This window comes from Amaranthus tricolor, chromosome 16, assembly GCF_026212465.1.
Source record: "Amaranthus tricolor cultivar Red isolate AtriRed21 chromosome 16, ASM2621246v1, whole genome shotgun sequence".
NCBI classification, from domain to species: domain Eukaryota; kingdom Viridiplantae; phylum Streptophyta; class Magnoliopsida; order Caryophyllales; family Amaranthaceae; genus Amaranthus; species Amaranthus tricolor.
In genome coordinates this window covers 20,977,573-20,994,767 of record NC_080062.1, presented here as the reverse complement: position 1 = coordinate 20,994,767, position 17,195 = coordinate 20,977,573, and positions in this window count along the sequence as shown.

The window sequence follows — 17,195 nt, the reverse complement described above, 5'->3', positions numbered from 1 at the left end:
TATATTACACAAAAATAAACTTATACACAACATTTCAAGTTATACCCAACATTCAAGTTATAAACTTATACTTTAAAATTCATACTTATACACAAAAACAAACTCATACACAACATATGTTCAAAGCTTGAAGCTTGAATAAACCCTAAAATACAATGAAGCTTGAAAAACAAAAAGGTTGAAGAAATTATATCTTAGATTGTTTAAAAAGCCCTCATATATTGTATGCTTCTAAGTAGGCATGGCCACGGGGCGGGTTACCCGGAACCGAACCGGTCCCGAACCGCTTGGAACTGGATCCGGAACCAGAACCGGAACAGTTTGCAACAGGTTCCGAACCGCCCCGAACCGCGGAATCGTGAAACCGCCGGAAAAATACTTCATGAACCGGAGCAAAAAAACCGCGGTTTGGAACCGGAACCGGTCCGGTTGAACCGGCTCAACGGTTCCATGGAACCGGAACCGGGACCGGTCCGGGTGAACCGGCTCAACGGTTCCATGGAACCGGAACCGCCAAAACTAGCCGTTATGTGACCGTTAGAGAGCCGTTGGAATTTCCCCTATAAATACTCATCACTTTCAATCATTTTCATTCACAACTCATCTCTTCTCCTACTCTCTCTACTTACTCTCTCTACTTAATTCTTTAATTACGCAATTATTCTCTTAATTACATAATTAGTCTTTTAATTATTTCTTAATTTAGTTAATTACATAATTAGTCTATTAATTATTTATTTATTTCTTAATTCTATTATTATTTCAATATTATCAATCATGTCTTTATTTTTGAAAAAAGCCTCAAAAAAAGTTACTAAAGTGGCAAAATCATTGGGAGGTTCCAGCTCCTCTAAAAGAAAGGTCACTTCTACTCCGTCGGTATCAACGACACCTTCCATTAGTAATTATAATTATGAACCAAATTATCCAGAAGGGTACGACCCAGAATTACATAATTATGCAGAAGAAGTGGAAAGAGAAATACAAATTGATGAAGAAGAACAACAAGAAGAGGAACCAACGACCCCTATTGGGATACATATATCTCGACAGTCATCAACAAGATCACATGAAGAACAACAACAACAAAGACAAGCTCGTGGTAAACGAGTCAATTTCAAACTATCGGTTAGTTTTATAATTTTATTCTTCAAATTAATTAAATTTTAAATTATTTATTTATTTAATTATAGTTTTATAATTTTAAATTATTTATTTAGATGAAGATGAACCAGTAAGACAACCTTTTCCGGCAATGCCACCTCCTAGTGGTAGAGCTGTTTCACATGTGTGGTCGTATTTCACAAAGAACCAACCGAGAATCCAGATATTTTCTTATGCACTTGTCAAATTTGTGAAAGTCAAGGAGTAAAGCCCTTAGTTGCATACAATTTCGCCAGAGGTAAATACTTTTTAAGTTTTTTATACATACATTATATATTCATATTTTATAAAAATTTATTTATTGTGTTTTGTGAATACGTGTTAGGTGGTGGTACGGGATCTTTTAACAAACATTTGGCAAAAAAGCATGGAATCACAAAAGAAACTCATGCAGCAAGCGGCAGCGGGACCACAAGTGGAACTGGAAGCCGACAGACACAGTGGGACATTCCCAGCACAGGTATGCCTTTTAGATATAATCGTAATGATATGATTGATGAATTTTCTAGGTATGTAATTTGTGATGAATTGCCTTTTAACCACGGTGAAAGTAGGGCATATGAGCGTTACGCTTGAAAAACTATGCAACCACAATATAGAGCAATCCCTAGGAGCACTCTTAAAAGACGCACAATTAAATTATATGAATCAATGCGCTATGAATTAGATGAAATGTTTAAATCTTTTAATAGTAGGGTTAGCATAACAACTGACATTTGGTCTAGTCCCCCACATTTAGAATCTTATATGTGTGTAACAGCACATTGGATAGATCAAAATTGGATTATTCAAAAAAGAATAATTGCTTTTGAGACAATGTTAGAAAGACATACCGGTGAAAACATAAAATATAGATTAGTAGAGATATGTAGAGAATGGAACTTATTAGATAAGATATTTTGTTGTTCAACTGATAATGCAACCGCGAACATTAAATGTCTAGAACTTTTGTATAACGAACCTGCATTTAGTTTTATCCTTGGGGGTAGCTTATTACACATACGTTGTTGTGCGCATATAGTTAACTTATCTTGCCAAGCTGGCATAAAACAATTAAGCGATTTATTAGAACCAATTAGGGATATAGTGAAGTGGCTTAGGATTGGAAAGATAAAGAGATGATACAAACAATTATGTGACCAATATCAACTTAAAAAAGTGTATTGGTCATTGGATACTCCTACACGTTGGGGCTCAACCAACGATTTATTAAGAAAGGCGATTGCTTATCGTCCAGTTAGAACACAACTATATAGTGAGTGTACAGATAGTTACATAGCTGATGACATTTGGGAATTAGCTATAGGTGTACATAACATATTAGAAGCGTATGACCACGGGACTAAGATTTTTTCATATGTTTATGAACCGAACGTTCACTTAGTAATAAGTGAGTGTGTTACTATTTTTTATCATCTCCTTAAATATACGCATGATGATACTAACCCATATTTGAAGCCGATTCTTGCAGATATGATGGAAAAATGGAAGACATATTTTACCGAATTTTCTTATATTTATGGAATCGCAACCATTTTGGACCCATGTTTTAAAACTGAGGTCCTTACTAAAGTAATAGGATTTTACTACCAATCGTTAGATCACCCGCCTACTGATGTACATAATTATGTAGGAACATGTAAAAAATATTTAGCAGAGCTCTATGATTATTACGCTAGTGTGTATAACCCAAAACGCGATACGTCTAGGCGTGCTAGCGTTTCGGCACGTCCCTCTTACTATAATTCGGTAATAGCTAACATAATGAGTCAAGATGATAGTTTTGTAGGATCATCTTCTTCCTCGACCTCATATTTAGAACTAGATAGTTATCTTAAACACCACTTTGAAATAGACCAAGGTAGCTATAATATTTTAGAGTGGTGGAAAGAAAAATCTGTAAAATTTCCCATTTTATCGAGAATTGCAAAGGATATCCTTGCAATTCCCGCGTCAACAATTGCGTCGGAGTTTGCTTTTAGTGCAGGTAGAAGAGTTTTGGACGAAAAGAGATCTCGTCTTGCTCCACAGAGTATTCAAATATGTGTTTGCAAGAAAGATTGTGATCAAGCGGAGATTCGAACACAAGGACTAAGGAATGATGATGATCAAGACGACGATGATGATCCATGGATGATGATGGATACATCTGCATCATCATCAGGAGGAGAGTCAGCGGAAGCATCTAACCAACCACATGATGATGACGAAGACGAATAGGATCAATCCGACAAGGATAAATCAACATTCAACAACTATAAATAAAAGGTATGACAAAGAACTACGTGGGCTTTGATTCCTTCGGGATACGTAGGCAGCTTAGTATTCCTTTGGGTACTAGGTTCAAGTCCATTTTCTCCCTTTTTTATATTAATCATCTTTATCGACATTATCATTGATTCGTTTGTTATTAATTTATTTTTTTCATTCTTTTTAGTAAATATTTCAATAACGATGACAATTTGACATGCAATGAATTTCGCTAATAATCAAGTAATCATCAAAGGTACGTCCGCAATATTATAGTATTTTTTTATTATATAAATATTTAAAGAAAAAATAAAAATGGAACCGATGGTCCGACCCGGCCGTCCCGTGAGTTGGAACCGCCAAGGAACCGCCCGGAACCGGAACCGGAACCGGAACCGTTCGCGACAGGTTCCAAATGGAACCGGAACCGGATGGAACCGGAACGGAACCGGATCAACCCGGACCGTGGCCATGCCTACTTCTAAGAATAGCTTCACATACCAATTTCCAAACACCAATTTGTCAAAACCTAAATGAGATGCACATAACTTGCATCAAAAAACAAAGACAATAACATATACCTTAAAAAACGAAGACAACAATAAATACCATTACCATAAAAAAACCTAAGTGAGATTCACATAACTAGCATACAAAAACTAAGCCCTTAAACACCATGAAGCTTGAATAACTTAAAAAACGAAAAAGAACAACAACAATTTTCGTGGGTTTTGAAGAAGAAATTATACCTTAAAAAATGAAGCCCTAAAAGAATTGCGTGGGTTTTGAAGAAGAAGAAGAAGAACAATTTTCGTGGGTTTTGAAGAAGTTAAAGGAAGAACAACAAATTTTCATGGGTTGAAGAAGGTTAAAGAAGATGAAGAGAAATGAGCAAATGTCGAAGTAAGGCGGGTTTTGAAAAAAAAAAAATTTTCGTGGGTTTTGAATCTGCTGTATGAATGAAGGCGGGATTTTATCAAAAAAAGGGTATATGCTGCGGTTCTTTGAGAACTGCATCATATACCCTATTTTTTTTGCCTAATTTTTCAACTACTTTTATGCTGTGTTTTTATAAAGCCGCAGCATATGTTGCGCAACATATAAGGTTTTTTCCACTAGTGTATGGCTTGAGATTTGAGTTCTTTGGGTAAGTAAACCCCGTGATGACCTGTCTTACTTAGTTAACGGTAAGTGGGGTTGTTACAGGTTGACCTTTTTTTAAAAAGTGTTTTGGCCTTCATTTGTAATCAAAGAATGAAAATAAAGGAAAATGAGATAAAACGTAGAAAACAAAAAAAATTCCATTTAAAAACAATTTCTTAAAGCAAAAAAAATAATTCTAATTAATTTTGTTTCCAAATATATTTTTTATACGTAATGTACCTCGTACCCAATTATTACAATGTCTGATAAACTATTTTGACAAATCTTTAAGGAAGTAAAAGATCAGAAAAATCCAATCATCTTCAACATTTTTCATATCTTATTTTGACAATTATTTGATAATCTCAATACAGAGGAAACTAGTTTAGTAGAGATTGATAGGGTGTTATGAAATCTAAATTTTTAGGTCCTTATTTTTATCTCTAGTTATGTTATTACACTACCGGCCCATTTGGTTAGTGGTATTAATGGTGGTAATGGGAATGATTTAAAGTCTAAAATTTCATCAAAAATTCTATGTCATTCCCATGGTAATGAAACTTTGATCACAAAAATTTTTTTTTGTTTAAGAACTTCCATTACTACCTAATACCACCTCTACCAATGGTATACCATTGAAATGAATTTTATGAAGAAAATGAGATGATTAAAGTTGGACGAGCATGGATATCAAGGTAGCCAAGAGATATTTCAACTAAAATTACACTAATTTTCATTTTCATATCCACGATTTAATACCACCAACAAACGGGCCGTACTAGTATCAATTCAACAAGTAACAATGACTAATGAAGTTGCATTCAACATAAATTTTTTGTTTAACTTAAGGTTAAGATTGAAGAATGTCTTATATTCAAAAGGAAGGAAAAGAAATGTTAGAGTATATAACATATTATGGGACCTCAACCATCAGCTTAAGCTTTTGGTTGAATTGGTTCCTTAACATGGTATCAGAAGCTAACGTGACAAGAGTCAAAGATTTAAATTTCAACCACCCTCCATTTAAAAATTCAGCACCTATGTTATGTTAGCGCTCTTAGGTTTTGATGATGACTACACTTAATATAAACAAATGTATTTTAGAGATTGTATGCAGGTTGATATCCGGTCTTGATAAGGATCGTTGATAGTGCCTCTGACTTAGTATATGAACGTTGTACATGTCAAGTGTATCCAAGGAAGTTAGATAAGGAAGATCGCTTAGGATGTCAAATATAGACAGGAGGTCTACTTTTCCCAAGTTTGATGATCTGACAATACTTGTAGATGGAGACAGTGCTCTGTTTCCAAGACTGGAGTCTGGAGAATTTACATCAGCTGGAAAATTCTGTTAAATATATTTTCTGATTTTTTAGTTGATGTATTGGTTAAAATTAATTTGTTGCATTATTTATTAAATAAGTTAATTGGCAAAATATTTTTGAAACCACCTTAAAAATAACCGTACACTTTTTAAGAGTGGAGAAAGTCTCTCCTTATTTTTCTCCACATAAATAGGCTTGTGTTTTGGATCTAATTAAGAAAAAACTAATTTTCCTATTCTTAGTTAAAAATAAACCGTGGCTGCTTACTTGAAAATCATGCTTCCACTTATTTCTTTATTATCATAAGAAATTAACCATGAGTTTTTCCTCTTAAGATTCAAGATCCACTTAATTCTCCTTAATCTTAGGAATAAGGATATTGTGGGTAGTTATTTATTTTTACTAGCTATTTAAACTTCTATATATAGGGAACTTGTTTTGGACCGAAGTGCTTAGACTTGGAGAATCCATACGTGAGAGATTAAAATTAACAAGAAATATTTTTGTTCCAAAAATTGCCAATTAATTTATATAATTTTCTTGTGTAACTTTTTAATTTTATCCTTAGGAATTTATCCTTCGTAAAGGTATTTTTTTTTCAGAGAATTGTTGTAATTAGTCTTAGGTAAGTCTAGGAGAGAATTAGAGAAGCTTCGAGTGAAGCAGGAGAATTAGAGAAGCTTCGAGTGAAGCAAGAGAATTTGAGAAGCTTTGAGTGAAGCTAGAGAAAGAGAAAGAGAAGTTGACCTAGTTATGTGTACTTGTTTTATGTAATTGTAACTAATTGCCTAAAACATATTGGAGAGTTTTGAAATCCCAAGGGGTCGTGATTTTTCCTTCTATTTAGGCCTAGAAGGTTTCCATGTAAAATTGTGTTGTTTCCTTTCACTTTTTCGCATTAAGTTTGAGTTTTAATTCCGCAATCTAATCCCGCAAAAATAGGGCAAAAAAACTTAAACTTATTAAAACAATAATTCACCGCCCCTCTTGTTGTCATTCACCATCTCTAACCGTTTTTACATGTTAGAATATATAACATATCCTGAAGCCTCAACCATTAGTTTAAACTTTTAGTTGAATTAGTTCCTTGACAAGAAAAACTCTTTCAATGTGATGGTAGAGAAAAAGAATTAATACTTCTTATAATGAGTGATAATTAATTTAATTATTCCCATAAAAATCAAACTATTAACATATGGTGAATGAAAAAGCTTTTTATAACACTTCTCATTCACGACTAAATTGCATACGCCTCTAGTTACAAATTAGTGGCCATAATAATGATAATATGGTTCTTCATTATTGATCAATCGAAAAAGTCAACCATGGGGTTTTGTTATTCAGCCAACCTGAATCTTGACTTCACTTAAAAAACAACATTCATAAAATTAAGGGATATTATAAATGGTACCTCTGTGTTATTTCACTTTATCTTTGATACCCCGTGCTTTTCGTAATTCCAATTGTACCCCCAAACTATCTTTCTAATTACAAACGTGACACTTTTTAAGTTTGTTCCATTAAGTGGCCGTTAATTTTTATAAAAAACCAACCATGGTTAGTTTTTCTTCTTCCCTTTTCCCTCTCCTCTTCCTTCTCTCCTTCCATGGCTGCTTCTTCAAGGCTTCTTCAAGGTTTTTTACTTCAATTGCCTTAGGTTTACTTCCACAAACCATGCTCAATTACCACTATTTAAATAATCCCTAATTTAAACTTCTATTGTAATCATCATTCATCAAACCACACCAATAAAACCAACTATTATGAATTTTCAATACAATAAAACCTAACTTTAAAATAGATTTCACCAAAATTACGAATGAAGTGACCATTTTGGGCAATAATTTATGAACACGATATAAATCAATATCCATTCATTGGTAGAGTCTTGGAGGAAATTAAAATTGAAATCCAGAATTTTCTAACTGTTAAACCATGTATTTCAGTCGGTTACTTGTATGCGTATGGCAGTTTAGGAGTATGGCAGTTAGTGGAACAATGTGGCTGTTAATGAGGAGTAGTTTAGGAGCAGTTTCTTACAGTTACTTTAGAAACTCATGCATATATGTTGTGGCCATTACACATGAACATTTTACACAGAAATAATATACAAAAAACACACCAAAACTTGGTGATAAACCAAAAATCATGGTATCAGAGCGGCAACGATTCTAAATCGTTTTTGTAGCTTCATCATTTACCATTAACATACCTTAAACCCAAAAATGGCAGACGAATCAAGAACTGTCATAGCACCAGATCAACCGGTCACAATGGGGCAATTGTTGCAACTGTTCAAACAGTTAAACTCCAATCAACCGCCCACTGAAACCGAGACCAACACCCATACCCTCTCCATCTCAGAGAAATTAACAAATCAAAATTACACAAAATGGTCCAGGCTGATGCACTTAGCCATCAGTGGACGAGATCGTCTCAATCACATCATAGACGATCCTCTTTCCACAAATGACCTAGCGTACAGCCAGTGGATCAAACGTGACTCGATTGTTATTTCATGGATCTTAGAGAATATAGATTCTGATTTAGTGAATCAGTATCTTGATTTCCCAACAGCCAAAGCTTTGTGGCAAGGGATTGAAACTCTCTACAATAGTGGGAGAGACGGCCTGCAAATATTCGACCTGACAGTCAAAGCCAACAAAATGCAACAGGGAACCGACACAATTGAAACATATTATAGCAAGCTAATCATGTTGTGGAAAGAAATCGACAGAAGGCAACCAAATCCAATGAAAGATCCAGACGACATCATTGTTTACAGTCAATTAATCCAAAAAAATCGATTATACCAATTCTTAGCAGGAATCCATCAGACATTCGACAAGGATAGACGTGACCTCTTACTTTTAGATCCACTTCCTATAGTGGAGGAGGCCTATGCAAGTATAAGAAGAGAAATATTGAGGCGTGGAATCATGAAATCAGAGCCCTCATCAAATATGGAATCATCGGGCTGCGGTGGAGTTTTCTCGGCAAAAGGAAGGAATTACCGACGTGAGGATGACAAAACACACCTCAAATGCACCCACTGTGGAGGCACAAGACATACAAAGAATGAGTGTTTCAAACTTGTAGGCTACCCGGAATGGTGGCCAGATGCAAAAAAGAGGGGGGAAAGAAAACCAGTACGTTTTCCGGAGAAAAATCGGACCGGACAGGTGGCCATGGGGTGGAGTACTGAGGGACATGCATCCATAGATGAAGCTGAAAGGGAAAGGCAAGAAGGTACCAGAAGAAGCAAAGAGAGAGTTTTTCCAGATGAAGAAGGTACCAGAAGAAGCAAAGAGAGAGTTTTTCCAGATGAAGAAGGTACCAGAAGAAGCAAAGAGAGAGTTTCTCTCTCCTTTAGAAACGGCGCAGCTTTAGGGTTAGAAGGGGAGAATGAGGAGGAGTGGCTTCCCCAACAGCCTTTAAATAGGGGAGCAATAGGGGTGTTTAAAGGAGGAAGGGGGGTAACGTGTACCCGTACTCCCAACTCAAAACTTTTCATCCTCTTTTAATGTTTCATCTTATTTTAAGGGGGGTTGGATCTTCGATTGTGGTGCTACCGATACAATGTCATTTGACCCGATTGATTTTTTGACTCATGACATACCTAGGAAAGACATTATTAAAACCGCGAATGGGGAAGGGATTAAAGTGAGAGGATCCGGAACTATTTCTTTTACAAAAAACCTCACTTTAAAAAATTGTTTATTTGTACCTGACCTGTCACATAAATTATTGTCTGTAAGTCAACTTACGAGAGATCTTGACTGTACGGTTCTCATGAAACCCGGGTGTTGTATTGTGTAGGAGTTCAGACAGGAAACATCATTGGGTGTGGTGTTGAGAGAGATGGACTGTATTACTTGGAAGAGGAGACTCAAAAAGGCAAAGCGGCACTTGTTCGCGGACTAGAGGAAAGACAACTATGGCATCGACGATTGGGACAACCTTCTGTAGGGTATTTAGAAAAAAATTTTTCCTAATTTTGAACGGTTAAAACCTGCGTTTAAGTGTGAAACGTGCATTCTTGCAAAGAGTCATAAACATTCGTATTCTAATAGCTTGAATAAAGTTGATGTGCCCTTTATGCTTGTTCATTCTGATGTGTGGGGCCCTGCTCCAGTTGTAGGTCTACATGGTTTTTCGTACTTTGTTACATTTATTGATGATTGTACCCGCATGAGTTGGATTTATTTTCTTAGACAAAAATTTGAAGTTTTCATGTGTTCGTTGGGTTCTATAATATGATCTGTACCCAATTTCAAACCCAACCTCGCATGCTCCGAACTGACAATGGTAGAGAATATATCAATTCTAACATGAACCTTTTCTTTAAGCAAAAAGGCCTCATACATCAAACATCTTGTCCTGACACACCCCAGCAAAATGGCGTGGCGGAACGAAAAAACCGTACACTTCTTGAGATGACCCGTACTATTATGCTTGACTCTCGTGTTCCCACTTATCTTTGGCCGGAAGCCATCGCTACTGCAAATTACCTTACCAATAGACTTCCCACTAAGAGTCTCCAATACCACACACCCCTTGCCACCCTCCAAACCCATTTCCCTATACCCTCTACGCATATTCTACCTCCTCGTATATTTGGGTGCACCGTGTTCGTTCATTGTCCAGCAAGGGTACGAAATAAATTTGAACCTAGAGCGTTGAAATGTGTTCTTATTGGATATGGTCGCAGTCAAAAGGGTTATCGGTGCTATGATCCCTCGACTAGATGAGTCTATACCACCATGGATTGCGAGTTCATTGAGCACGAGTACTACTATCACCATCTTCGCCGTCAGGGGGAGAAGTATCATGACGACGACGGTCTCAATTGGCTAGTTAGTCCGTGGTTGCCCAACCTTGATCCAAAAGAACAAGTTGACAATGCTACAGAGTCACCTCACCAAGATATTCTGTCGACTCCACCACTACCAATCCTGTCTGATCATCAGGTAAGTCATACAGCTTCTCTTGATAACGATATTTCAGCGAGCACTAATAGTGATAATGTGATAAATGATACATTGACTGAGGAAATTGACACAAACATAGTTGAGACAAGTGAGGAAATTGCCACAGACATAGTTGAAGCAAGGGGTCATGATACATCATATATGTTACCTCCTCGCTCCACTCGAGGGGTCCCTCCAAGAAGATATGATCCTGAGTATGAAGCACAACGTTCGAGATATCCTATTGAGAAGTTGTCCGGATCAGGAAATTTGTCACAGAGTGCCTTAGCATTCAAGGTAACTTTAGATACAACCAAGAGCCCAACCACAGTCGAAGAAGCCCTAATGTCTGCACATTGGAGAAAGGCGATGGAGGAAGAGATTAACGCTCTTAACAAGAATGACACATGGGAAAAATGCATCTTACCAAATAAAAAGAAAGTCGTCGGATTTAGATGGGTATTCACGATCAAATACAAGTCAGATGGCACGATTGAAAGGTACAAAGCTCGATTGGTGGCTAAAGGATACACTCAGACGTATGGGGTTGATTACTCAGAAACCTTCTCTCCAGTTGCTAAGCTTGATACAATTCGAGTTCTGTTTAGCATTGCAGCAAACTTAGACTGGCCCCTTCATCAATTTGATGTGAAAAATGCATTTTTACATGGAGAGCTGCAGGAGGAAGTGTACATGGAAGCCCCACCAGGGTTTACATCAGGATTCTCAGAGAATGAGGGGTGCAGATTGAGGAAGGCATTGTATGGGTTAAAACAATCCCCTAGAGCGTGGTTTGGAAGATTTACCTCTGCAATGAAGAAATTTGGCTACAGGCAAAGCAATTCAGACCACACCTTGTTCCTTAAACGAAGAGGAGGCAGAACAACATGCCTGATAATTTATGTCGATGACATGATCATTACCGGGGATGATAGAGACGAAATTGCAATTCTGAAAGGGAAACTATTTCAAGAATTTGAGATGAAAGACCTAGGTAGGCTGAAGTACTTTCTAGGGATTGAAGTTCTTAGATCGAACAAAGGAATTTTCATATCCCAAAGGAAGTATGTTTTAGACCTGTTAACTGAAACAGGGATGCTGGACTGCAAGCCTATCGAGACACCAATGATGCTGAACCATGGACTACAGATGATTAAAGGAGGAAAGTTAGCTGATCGCATGCAGTATCAACGCATGGTAGGGAAGTTAATCTACTTAGCTCACACAAGGCCAGATATCGCATATGCAGTTGGAGTAGTCAGCCGGTTCATGCACAAGCCTCAAGTTCAGCATATGGATGCAGTTTATAGGATTCTCAGATACCTCAAAGGGTGCCCTGGTAAGGGAGTACTTTATCAGAAAAATGGTCACCTTGATCTTGTGGCATATACAGATGCAGATTGGGCAGGAGATAGAGATGATAGGAAGTCAACATCAGGCTACTTCACTTTAGTGGGAGGAAATCTAGTCACGTGGAGGAGTAAGAAGCAAAAGGTAGTTGCCATGTCCAGTGCAGAAGCTGAATTCAGAGGTGTGGCAAAGGGAATCACCGAAGTTCTGTGGCTGAGAAAGTTATTAACCGAACTGGGATTCACCCCTACACAGAGTTGTGAGTTATATTGCGATAATCAAGCGGCTATCAACATCTCAGAAAATCCAGTTCAGCATGATCGCACGAAACATGTAGAAGAGGACATAAATTTCATAAAGGAGAAATTAGAAGGCTAAATAATCAAGCTTCCACATGTAAAATCAAAAGATCAGCTAGCAGACATTCTTACGAAAACAGTTGGAACTCAGTTCTTTGAAGAAGTCTTACGCAAGTTGGGTGTTGGTGACCCTACTACCCAACTTTAGGGGGAGTGTTAAACCATGTATTTCAGTCGGTTACTTGTATGCGTATGGCAGTTTAGGAGTATGGCAGTTAGTGGAACAATGTGGCTGTTAATGAGGAGTAGTTTAGGAGTAGTTTCTTACAGTCACTTTAGAAACTCATGTATATATGTTGTGGCCATTACATATGAACATTTTACACTGAAATAATATACAAAAAACACACCAAAACTTGATGATAAACCAAAAATCACTAACGTTCCTCCTTCTTCTTCAGGGTGTGTGCCACAAGCGCATTGGTAAACAACAAAGCATCAACTCTAAATGGTTATGGCGGGAAGCCAAGATTGAAGACAATCGCGGATAAGTTAGCGTTAGAGAAGATCGATAGCCTAATTGCTTTATTATTGGTTTGTGATGAACTCTGATAAATTTCCACCATTGTCAAACCCTTTGTTGATGAAGATAAAGTCGGTTAGATCAGTTTTGGATTAGGCTCATACGCAAGCCGTATGACATTGGAAAATTTAAAAAAAATAAGATTTTTTCTTAAAAAAATTCCCGGTAATGTTCGATATTGTATTGAAAACTCCCGGTTAGATCAGTTCGGTGAGTTCTATTTTAAAGTTAGGTTTTATTGTATTGAAAATTCTTAATAGTTGGTTTTATTGGGGTTGATTGATGTATGATGATTTACAATAAAATTTTAGATTAGGGATTATTTCAATAGTGGTAATTGAGCATGGGTTGTGGAAGTAGTAAACCTAAGGCATTTTAAGTAGTAAACCTTAAAGAAGCAATCATGGAAGGACAGAAGGAAGAGGAGAGGGAAAAGGGAAGAAGAAGAAACTAACCATGGTTAGTTTTTTATAAAAAATAACGGCCACTTAACGAAAAAAAGTTAAAAAGTGTCACGTTTGTAATTAGCAAGATAGTTTGGGGGTACCATTGGAATTACGAAAAACATGGGGGTGCCAAAGATAAAGTGCAATAACACAGAGGTACCATTAATAATATCCCAAAAATTAATTAAGCAACAAACTCAAATCTATCCACCCCAAACCATGACTCGCGACTTTGAATTTGCAGTCTAGCTTCACAGTAATTCATGTGAGATTCTAACCAAATACCTAAAAACATAATCTGCTACTCCCACTTCTAATTTCTTAAGAATCCATGCTCTTTTGTGAATCTGTGTACTTGGTGTGCTATTTATTTGTTATCAGATACCAAAAAACACTTATATGCAATAAGAATCAAGATTAAGAATAAAGATTAGAACAACAAGATTAAGAATTTAAAATTAAGATTAGGATTAAAGATAAAACATAAAGATTAAGAGTGAAAATACCTAAAAAGGTCAAGATTTTTGAACATAAAGTTTAAAATTAAGATTAAAATAAAAAAAAATTAAAAAAATTTCCGATAGGGCACCTGCCCCGAGGGGCCATACATAGATCTGCCCCTGACGGAAACTAGTTTAGTAGAGATTGAATAAGGTGTTATGAAATCTAATTTTTAGGTTCTTAATTTTGATCTCTAGTACCAAATCAATAAGTAACAATGATTAATGAAGTTGCATTCAACATAAATTTTTTTTTTAACTTAAGGTTAAGATTGAATAATTTCTTATACGCAAAACGAAAAAAGAGAAAAAACTCTTTCGAAGTGAAGATAGAGAAAGAGAATCGATACTCCTAATAAGTGATAATTAATTAATTATTCCAATAAAAACCAAACTATTAACATATGGTAAATGAAAAAGCTTTTTGTAATTCAGTAAGTTATACTTATTTGTCCTCTTTAAATTGCATCAAAGAGAAAGTGGGTAAGTTTTAAAAAAGTAGTAATAAATAAAGAGAGAAAATAAATTGTGTGGATAAAACTAAAAGATAATTAAAATATATGGATGAGATTAAAAGCAAATGGTAGGCCATTGACCAAAAATAGAAATGATATAAATTAAGTGGGACAGACTAAAATGAAAAATAATGCAAATTTAATGGAACGGAGAGAGTAAACGCCTCTAGTTACAAATTAGTGGCCATAATAATTATAATAATATGGCTCTTCATGAAAACTTATTAAAAGAAAAAAAAAATAGCAATATAAGAGATCACCATAATTTGTATTATTGTGTTTTTTTTTTAACTTTGTAACATTTTTAATTTAGATAGTATCCTCATAATTTGTTTAGTTCTTGGCCACACATTCTCTTTCATTTGCCCTCTCCACAAAATTTAATGGGATATACGTTTTTTCTTAACAATTTTGTTTTTACATATAATTGCAATATATTGAAATAATTTCACAGGAAGCTAACAAGCAAGCAAGGACATTTTATGTCATCAATATTTGTCAAATAATGTTTAATCAAACAAAAGGGCTGCTAAGAAGAAAGATGCTCTAAATTTTTTCATTTTGGGCGGTGTTGATTAGGTCCCTTTTTTTGTTTTGCATTACTTTTTTTTTATTTTCAACATTCAAGTTGTGACTTGTGACATAAACAAGTACTACAATCTCAATCAATATCTACTCAGCTGCGCAAATAAGAGACAAATTATATTCCATTAGCCGTCCAAATTCTGAAGTCTCTCAAGAATTATGCCCCTCAACCACAAAATTCACTTCGGCTAAACTTATGATTAGCTACAATAATCAAATTGTTTTATAGATTTTCCTAAATTAATTATAACTTTTGATTAACTATAAATAATTCGAATTTTAGAATTATTTGCTAAGAATATTGTTGTCCGTGGTAACTGGTTTTTACTGGTTAATTACTACAAAAATAATAAAATAATAAAATAAATCAATTTTTTTTAATGAATTTTCCTAAAATTATCATAACTTTTGGTTAACCATAAATAATTGTAATTTTAGGATCACTTACCTAAGAACATTGTTGCTTAAATAGTAACCGATTTTTGTAGGTTAATTGCTATAAAAATTGATAAAAGAATAAAATAAAAAGGAAAAATTACCTAGAATAATCTAATCTTTTCATGATTTTTCTACAATAATCCCACTTATTGATTAACCATGAATAAATTCAAATTTAAAAAGTATTTTTCTAGAGTAAACCCGGTAATCCGATGACTTGTTATATCAAGTTTTATTTTTTTTATGAAAAAGATAAATAAAAAGTTTTCTTCTATTTATTTATATCTATTGCCATATAATCATGCAAATATTAATTTTTCATGTTTGAGCTTCTCAAATAAGTTTCAATGTTTTACTCTAATTAATTTATTTTTAAAATATTTTTTGCATATGTCTAAATCATCATAAATAATTTTCTCTTCTATTGTTATCAACTAAAATGTACTCTTTTTGAAGTCTTCATATCAAATTCTATCTTTATGGATATGATCACTCATATATCTTTAACATAAAACTCTCTCAAAAGTTATTTTGTATGTAATTTTACTTACAACAACTTTATTACATTAAATTCGTTAAAATTATAATAAATAAGCTTTTAAAATTTACAACCTGCTTTCACATCCCAACTTTGGTCTTCTTTCGTTCGTTCACTATTATAATATGTATACAACCAAGAACACATAACATGAACATAGCCTCTATAATGATTTAGAAAAGGGAGTTTATCGGTCGTTCCTCTGCATGTTAACATTGATTCGTTCTTTTCATATATATAACTTAAAAAAATTTCTTCTCCTTATTCTGAATTTTTGATTTTCCATAAATGTTTTCTAATTCATGTGGTCACCTTAACCTTCTAACTTTTCCACGTGGTAAGACAAAAGAAATTCTTTTTGTTAATTTTATGCTTTTTTTTACACAATGTAATAACATTTTTTTCAAAAATTAAACATAATAATCACCTTAATAAACTACATATTTCAAATTCAGTCAAAATAAGTACTTAAATTTAACCAAAAACTTAATATTTTGTCTACCACATGGAAAACTTCAAAGTTCAGGAAATCATGCGGAATTAAAAAATATTTGTGAAAAAGCCAAAACTTCATAATCACAAAATAAAATCTTCTAACTTAAAATATACTAATATAATAGTGTGGTATATTGTCCCATTGAAAATATAACATTCCTTCTTAAAAATTCTTTATATTAATGATCAATGTAGCAATTTTAATACTTTCTCGGTTTCATATTAGTTGCAACATTTAAAAAAATAATACTATTTATTCATCATCCTTAATTTATAATTAGTCTTTTAATCTATAAGTTAAAACATAGTCAAGTGAGATCTTGTTTGATTTTTCTCATTGCAAAGATTATTAATATCAAATTTTTATAATTTTTTATTATATAAATAGAGATATTAAAAATTAAATTAATGTATTAAACTACGTGACAAATTAGGATAAAGAATATGTAAATAAAGTAATCAAGTCACTCAGGTAATCCAGTCAAGTAGGACCATCCAGCTCAGCACAAATAACACCTCTGAACATGTGGCATGCACCTTGTCGCTTTATTACTTTCTATTAGTACTAAAATCACCTTACAAATTAATTAACAT